Source organism: Pleurodeles waltl, chromosome 1_2 (assembly GCF_031143425.1).
Source record: "Pleurodeles waltl isolate 20211129_DDA chromosome 1_2, aPleWal1.hap1.20221129, whole genome shotgun sequence".
Lineage (NCBI taxonomy): Eukaryota > Metazoa > Chordata > Amphibia > Caudata > Salamandridae > Pleurodeles > Pleurodeles waltl.
Window position 1 is genome coordinate 156886589 of NC_090437.1, and position 9047 is coordinate 156895635.

A 9047-nucleotide genomic window follows, 5' to 3' on the forward strand; every position below is an offset into this window, starting at 1 on the left:
ATGGGCAAGGTGCACTGTATTTAAAAGGTAGGGCATGTACTGGTGTGCGTTACATGTCCTGATAGTGAAATGCTGCTAAATTCTGTTTTCACTATTGCAAGACTTGTCTCTCCCATAGGATAACATGAGGACTGCCTTGAAATACCTTTTAAGTGTAGGTTCCCATTGGGAGCAGATGGAGATGTGGAGTTTGGGGTCCCTAAACTCACAATTTAAAAATACATATTTTGGTGAAGTTTGCTTTTGAATTGTAGGTTTGAAAATGCCATTGGAAGTAACTCCTTCAAGATGCATCAATAGCCCCAGTTGGAGCGATTGTGCTTCTAAACTCTACACTACAGTTAATGTTTCAAAATTTGTATCTTTCCTTGTGAATATTGGATGATTGTTATTTTGGTCTTGCTTTACTCAGATAAATATTGTTTATTTTTCTAAACTGCTATGGAGTACTTTTGTGCGGTTTTCACTGTGTTACTGTGTGTGTGTGCACAAATACTTTACACATGGCCTCTGAGATAAGCCTAATTGCTTGAGCCAAACTACCAAGGGGTCGGGCAGGGCTTATCTTAGCTGTATGAGTCTCTTACCATGGCTAGAGTGAGTGCCCCTACTTGGATAGGGTGCAAACCACTGCCACTGCCAACTAGAGACCCCATTTCTAACAACTACATATAGAGAGCTGGACACCTCCATGAAATAGTCTCTGAAATTCCCAAACTAGAGCGATTCTCTCTATCAAGCATGCAGGATTCTGGACTCAACAGACTCCGATGAAGAAGGCACACTGGTCTCCGGGCTAAGACTGGGGGTTAAAATAAGACAGTTTCTTTACATGAGAGTTTGTCTACCTACTTCTGTTCCTTAGATTGCAGCAGCAACGTATTCTCTTCATCCCCAGTATGTACTGCCTAGTTCTTTAGATAGTCAGCCAAGTATGCCTTTCCTGGGCTCTGTTTTCCTTTGCATATGTGTGCAGAGCTCCTACAAGTGCCTAATCAGTAACGTAAAACTAGCATGTACCACTGTTGCGAGTTCCCAACTGCATGTGAGACTAGTATTGTGACTTTTGCATGGTTCTGCTATCATGCTCATTTGGCATGTCACAGAGTCCTAGGTCTATTCAGGGGAACCTGACACGCAGAACCTGTTTTGTGACTTAGGGGGTGCATCAAGCATGTTCTCATGTACAACATGGGACTAATGCTCATCTCTTGGGGCAGCAACATAAAGAGGTGCTGGGAGCATCCCGAGTTTTTGTGAATCATCTGTCTGACCTATTTTTCAGTGTCAAATGAAAGTGCAGTGTACTGACCTCTCTCTTACACAGATCGATTTATATATAGGCCCAAGATCCTTGTACTGACATTACGTGTACATATCAAATGTGAATATATGCAGTGGAAATGTAGCACGTGTACGGTAGTTATACTGTTTATATGTGATCATTACTGAGAAACCATTACACCTAAACTGTTTAATGGAAATTTTGAGAATGAAAGTCATTCACCATTTTATAGAAACCAATTCATAGATTTGTTTTTGCTTGAAATTGGCTTTTGCATGCTTATTTCTTAAGGTGTAAATACATACAATTGATGCATCCATCCCTGAACCCTAAAATCCCTTTCTACCCCTACACTCCACTCATCTCTGAACCATACAATCTCTCACTAACTCTAAATTCTACCCTTCCTGAACCCTAAAATCCCCTTTTTTATGCCTAATCCCCAGTCATCTGTAGCTACTTAAAACCCCATACTACACACAAGCTGCACTCATCCCTGAATCCTAAAAATCCTGTCACTGCACTTAAACACCACCCATCCATAACTCCTAAAACCCCTCACCCCCTTAAATTGTACCAAACCCTAAACCTACTTTCTAAATCTAAACTCCATCTATCCCTGAATCCTTAAAACCCCTTACTACCCTAAACTCCACCCAATCCCACCCTAAAAATGATTCTCCACCCCAACCTCTACCCATTACTGAACCTTAAAACCCTTGCTAGCCCTAAACTCCACCCATGAATGCTAAAATCTCTCAACACCCCTTCATTCCCCCAGTTCTGAGCCCTAAAGACACCTCACACCCCTAAACTCCACTCATCCGTGAACCCTAAAAACCCCTTACCACCCCTAAACTCCACCCATTACTGATCCCTAAATAAACCTCATCACCTCTAAACTCCACCTATCATTGAATCCTATAAAACTCCTTTCAGTGCCTGAACTCCACCCATTCTTGACACCTAAAATCTCCTGACCACTAATTAACATTAGACATAACGGAACTCAAAAACCCGCACTAGTGCTAAACTCCACACAAGTTTAATGTAATTTTGGATTTTTCCTTAAAAATATCTTTCCTTTAAAATGTTTTCTTTAATTTTCTAGTTATTTGTATTTCCTCAAAACTGTATTTCCTTAAAATTGGTTTCCATGATTTGGCTTGTTCCAACATGGTTTCTCAGTTTTTGTTTTTCCATTTATTCACACACATCAAGTAACACTCTGTGTGATAAAAGTCTGAGAACTGAGACCGGTGGGATCCATTTTGGATTGCCCATGAGTTAGCCTTGCACAGAATGCAGGGTGTATGCATTTTTCTTAGCGAGTGGATTGTTCCTGGAGATTGGAGACTCAGATACTGAAGTGAGGAATGATGGAGAGAAGGCTACCCTTAGGAATTCAACAAAGTCCTTGTTAGTATCAGAATGCGGACCAAGACGGTTAGGAAGTGTAGGTTTAGTTTCCATATATCTTGCTACATATTAGCATATTAATTGTAATTTTAATTGTGATTGTATTTATATTAAGGTGGGCAGTTCTACTCTGCAGAATTCTGCAGAGTTTTCCAAACACTCTGTGAGATTCTGTGGAGTTCTGCGTGCGGTGGAATGCGTCCAGTCTTAGAACAAACACCAGCATGTGCTTCTCGTGGGCACCCATCTGCAGCCTGTGCAAAGATAAACTTTCCTTTTACAGTGAGTCTCAATCTGTGGGAAAAAACACACCCCAAGCGTTGCAAACATCATAACAAACACCAGCCAGCGTCTTCCGCAAGAAGGGAGAGCGATACACACTTCGCACCGAATAGCTTATCCGGATAAGCACAGCTCATGATTTCCTGATAGTCTGGGTTAAAAAACTGGCGAACAGTTGGGATCTGGTTGCAGGGTGTCAATGGGGCTTTGTGCCACTATAGATTGCATCTCAGATCAAACCAGACTCTTCCATGGCATGCCTTCTCCCATCTTACCCTCTCAGTATTCGTGAAACTTGAAGGGCTAATGCCCCTGGCAAACAATTCAGTCGGCAACTTGCAAGTTACTGACTGAAACATGTTTTTGTACACTGTACTTGTTGCTTCTGTCTTAAAGTTTAGTAACACTGTTATCATGTGTTGTCATTACCCTACTCAAATTACTTATTATATCGAGCACTTTTCTCTCTCTTTCAGCTCATAAAACTACTTTGATACACCCAGGCTGCAGGTGCTGCCCTGCGAGGACCACTAGTGCCTCCCAGTGTCGCAAACGGCCACTGTAGCCGTAAGGGCACGGTGTGAGAATGTGGCATAAGTATTTGAGCAGCTGACTTTGGACTTGGGGCACCAGATTCGAGTCTCAGCGTTCGACTCAACATTTTGTGATTTTGGGCAAATCACGTAATCTCGCCATGTCTACAAAATTGATTGTGTCCTTGTGTAATGTAACTGGAGGTCACATAAAGCTCTTCGTTACCTTCCAGTCGAGTTAATTCTGTGTAAAACTGCAAAAAAAACAAAACACCAACATACACATAAAGAAGGTGGAAATGGTGGAAACACATGATCAGTTTCATTTTCGTTTCTGCCCCAGATCAGGAGTCAAATGCAAGCAACAACGGGAGTGCTTCCAAGTCTTTTCAAATTGAAAGCTACCATCAATTAGCTGCACGTACCACAAAGCTCAAAAAGTACAGCAAATGCATTCTTCGTGGTATTTGTGTCTGGGGTAGCCTGACAGGGCCCACTTTAGCTGTTGGTACTGCAGGTAGTAGCTTTTCCACACTAGATTGGTGTGTCCATTTCATCATTTTGATGCAGGGCTAGAGCCACCCGGGTGTACCCCATCACCTGTCAAGTAACATGGCCCTTATTGTGTAATATTTGTTATCCCCTTGGTATCTTCTATCCTCTGCTCTTCGGAGGTCTGCCTTATTGAACATCTTGGAAGACTATACTGCATCCACACACACCCAGGGAGAGGTGAACCACGGCCCTGCCTTGGCAAGGGCAGTCAGAAGCAGTAGTGTTCTGAGCTGAGCTGCTGCTGTCATTACCCCCATCACTATCCTCCTGATCAAGACACCCAAGAAGGAACAGGTTTGGTTTGATTACCTAGTCCTCTGAATTGACTACAAGCACCGAGGGCTAGAGGTGGGTGCCAGTAAACTCTGCCATGCGAGGGTTGCAGAGTTTTTGCCGAACTTCACACCCCAAGTGGAGGGTGGAGTGGGCAAAATTCGCAAACTCTGCTGGAAAAGCAGAGTTTACTGCCCACACCTAACTTATATAGTGTTTACTACCCCTGACGAGGTTTCAAAGTGCTTTTGGTGAGTAGCACGCTACTCAAGAAGGAAATGATTAGTGGAAGATTAGTATACAGAAATATGACTTAATATGAACAATGGACGAGTGAGCCTGTTAGTTGGATTGAATGGGATGTTGGAGGGATAGAGGAGGGAAGAGTCTAGAAAGTTTTATTTGGGAGATCATAGTAGTAAGATGATAAATGGGATTTGCAAAAGGAGAGATGGAGGAGGGAAGAGTCTCTAGAAAGGGATTAGGGAGATCATAGTAATAAAATGTGGTTTGGAATGAGCCAAAGGAGGGATACTTGAGGGAAGAGCTTAGAAAGGGTTGTTTAGGATATCATAATTGTAAAATGAGATATAGGGTGAGCCAAGGAAGGATAGAGGAGGGAGGAGTCTACAAAGGGTTATTTTGGAGCTCAAAGTAGTAGAATGGCGTTTCAGATGTGTCAGAGAATGGAGGAAGAGGATATATTAAGAGTGTTATAGGATATTCACTGGAGAGAGTCAAATGATTTTGTCTTCTACAGTAGGAATAAAGTAATAAATATATAGATACATATCTACATAGAAAGGGTGTACAAGCATAAGGAAGATAATATATCACAATATAAAGTTGTATTGTATAAACTCAGACTTCCAAGTGTTTCTGTACTTGAAGCTAACTTATTTGTGTATTCTTGTAAAAAAAAAAAAACGTATGTTTTCCTCAATATTTCAATAGTGAAGCACTTGTAGATAAAATAGTTATGATAATATTGACATATTGTGACAAATAAAACAGAGACCCATACACATGTCATCAAATAACATATGAAAACTATGCAGTAGCCTAAATACATATTAAGCATAAAATAACATATATAAAATATATATATATTGAACCATAAGTTATATAAACATTTGTTAACCAGAGCTAAATAATATTTATATATTTTTAAAAACATAGTTTTATACATATTTGTACAAAGAAATACACATATCTAAATACATTCATCTAACCAAATTATTATAAATATATATATGCACAGGGATATGCTGTACATTAGTGTTTGAGTATGGTGATTATGTGAGAAGGAGCCAACTCTTGAGTAGTCTCCTGAAGATAAGATAGTTATCCATGAGCATTATATTTGGGGATAAGGAATTCTATAGTTTAGCTGCTTGAACAGAGACAGATTTACCACCTATGTTTTTTTTCCTGTATGGTGGGATTTTGAGATGAGGTGCCAATTTGGAGCGGAAGTTTCTTGGTTGAATATATTTGGTGATTTTATTCCTGAGGAAAAGTGTTCCTGTTCCTTGTATTGCTTTATGGGTGATACAAAGCTGCCTGAAGGTAGATTTTCTGGCAGCCAGGAATTAATCTAGTACCCTCAAGGCCTAAGAGATGTGGGCCCGTGGCTTTACATGTAGGGATAGTCTGGCAGCATAGTCCTGAATCCGTTGTAGTCTTTTCATAGTTGATAAAGATGGTCAATGGTACAGGCTACTGGTGTAATTTAGTAAAGACAGTACACAAGAGACAGTAGCCTGGACCTTGTTTGAAAATCCTGGGTGGAGGAAGATGTGTCATAGAGTTTTCATAGTACTGAAGCTTGTTCTTACTAATTTGTCCACTTGGGCATTCAATGATAACTCGGAGTTCATAGTAATTTCAAGGTTTCTTAGTTCCTTAGATACTTTAGGAGGGAGTCCCAGATTCTTAGGCCAAGAGCAGAGTGGGTCATAATTTTTCCATTTGCCACATATGTGCATTTCAGTGTTGGAAGCATTCAATTTGAGATGCCTCCATGTCATCCACTGATCAACGGTTCTGATAAAACTCAAGATTTTTGAGTTTTCAATATCTTTGGGGCTTTCCAGTTTAATGAGTATTTTTGTGTCACTGCATAGTTATGGCATATGAGCGGAAATTAATTGATCAATTCTGGTAATTACTTCACGCAGATGTTGAAAACAATGGGTGAGATGATAAAGCCTTGAGGTACCTCAGCTTTTGTGAAGTACAGTTTGGACGAGAAAGGGGGTATGGATGACACTTCTTCTCTTTTGAAGATAGGATGTGATCCAGTAGAGAACAGTCCCCTCTCTGCCGACTTCATAGAGTTGTATTAGAGCATCATCGTCAACTGTGTTGAAGACAGATGAGAGGTCCGAGAGAAGTAGTACAGTGACCCCATTCCGGTCTACTGTGTTTTTAAGATTATCCCAGATGGCAATGAGGGCACATTCTGTGCCTCTTCCTGGGCAGAACCCTGTTTATTAGTCTGGAAGTATGAAATTATCTTCAGTGAATTGTGACGTCTGTTTGAATGCTGCTCTTTCTATCGGTTTGGCCAGGAAAGATCCATTTGCAATTAGTCTGTAGTTGTGGGGGTCATGCAGGTCAAGGTTTGTTTTCTTTAATGATGGGCGTATGTATCCTCTATTAAGTCTTCTGGAAAGATTCCTGTAGTTACAGAATAATTGATGATTCTTCTTATTGGAATGGCAACAGATGTAGTTAAAAGAATGTTCTTGAAGATTTGAGGTGGACAAAGGTCAAAAGGGAAGCCAGCTGGCCTGCTTGCTTTGACAATACCCATAAATTCAGTTTCTGATTGTTGTTTGAAGGACTGCAGATGCTGAGCTAGTCTACTGTTGGAGGGGATTGTTGGAAATTAGTTGGTGCTGGTGCTTTCCCTTTGTTTTAAGTAGGACTCCAACATGACTGCTTGGTTGTGTAATGATTTGCCAGTTTGCCAGTGAATTCTTGAGCAGTGGGATACGTTTCTTCTGTGCATTTAGGTTTATGAAATTTGGTGAGAATTTGATCAAATTCTTTATTTGCACATTTTGCATTTTATTAGCATTAACACACGGCAATGTAACTGGAAAACCATGGAACAAAATTTCTGCTGGGATCTGGAAGTATATTGGTGTTTGAAGACTCTGGAAGCCCGGGGTGACAGAGAGAGCCTTACGCGAAAGACTCCGTGTTTAACTGCCCCTGTCTCTATGTGAGTCGGCCATATTAGGTTGTGTTAAAACCATCATGCTCTGAAAATAAAACAGACACATTCCTTATCAAATGTGGCTTCCATTTGCAGTCACTTCTTTTCCAGGCTATGAGTTGTTGCAGGAGTATAGGAGATAAGGGTCCCATTAAATCTTTGCCAAGCAACATTACATGTTGGTGGGTTTACAGCATTCTTGTTTAGTTTAGATATACCATCCACTGCTGTTCAACTTTCTTGATTTTTCCCTGCTCCTTCATCAAATTATCCATTATTAGTGCTTGTGTATTTCTTGATTTCTGTTCCTCTTCCCTGCATTTTATGAGTGACTCGCTACTGTGTTGAGTTGAATTTGAGACATCCTCTGCCTCTTGACAGAGCAGGAAAGGTGAGTGTACTTCCTGGTTGTGAATAAAATTGTGTACTCAAAGATGTTATATCACCAATACTTACATTGTACATCACTGCCTTTACAATTTATATCACTCCCCTTTCTGTGGTCAGCATCTTATTACCCTCACTCCTCCTTTTTTTTGTTCCTGTGTTTCCCCGGCGTCCTTGAGACCCAGTATTGTTTGTAACAATCATGTGCATAGAAGATAAATCTGGGGCAACTGGTCACCAATGGAGCCTATTTGCCTTCTTGGTTCACTTGTTACCTGACAGCAGAGCACTACGGATTAGTTCTTCCTGATCACTGCCATTTGGTAGAACGTATAGGGTGAGGCTGCACTGTTTGTTCAAGGTGTGTAATTTCTATGGAGGCACTGCCCCTTTTCCATCCCTGGTTGCTACTTCAGAAAGTCTAATGGCAGCCATGTGCAGAGATCCCACACTTTGTTTTGGATACTCCTGCTTGGAGCTAGCATGATCTGTGGGGGTAGCAAGCATGTAATTACCCAAATTCCTCCTTTGTTTCTTTCTCTGTTTTCCCGGAATCCTTGACTCCTGTAGTCTTTGTATCAGTCCTGTGTGTAGGTGCTAACTCCAGGGCCAAGGGTCAGCAGTGGGGCCAATTTTCCCTGTTGGTTCCTCAAAGTTCCTTACTTGCCTACAGTTAGCAGACGACTATTGATTACTTCTTCCTGACCACTAACATTTGGAACATTGTGTCGTTCTAGTGGGGCTGCATTGTCTGTTGTTCATGGTGAGGAAGTTTCTAGGAAAGGCCTACCCTTTGCCTGTCTCTGATTACTGATTCAGAAAGAATGGTGACAGCTAGGTGAAGAGATCTGACACTTCACTGTGCCCTTGACTGGATACTCCTGATTGGATCCCTCATTATTGTAATTGTAATTGTATTTCTATAGCACTTACTACCCCTGACAAGACACAAATTGCTTTTTGGTGAGTAGCACGCTATTCCAGACCCCAAAAGGATTATTGGTGGATTAGTAAAGAGAAATAAGAGTGCAGTATTAGTATAAAGAAATATGAATTATTTTGAGTGATGGGCCTGTGAACATTTTAG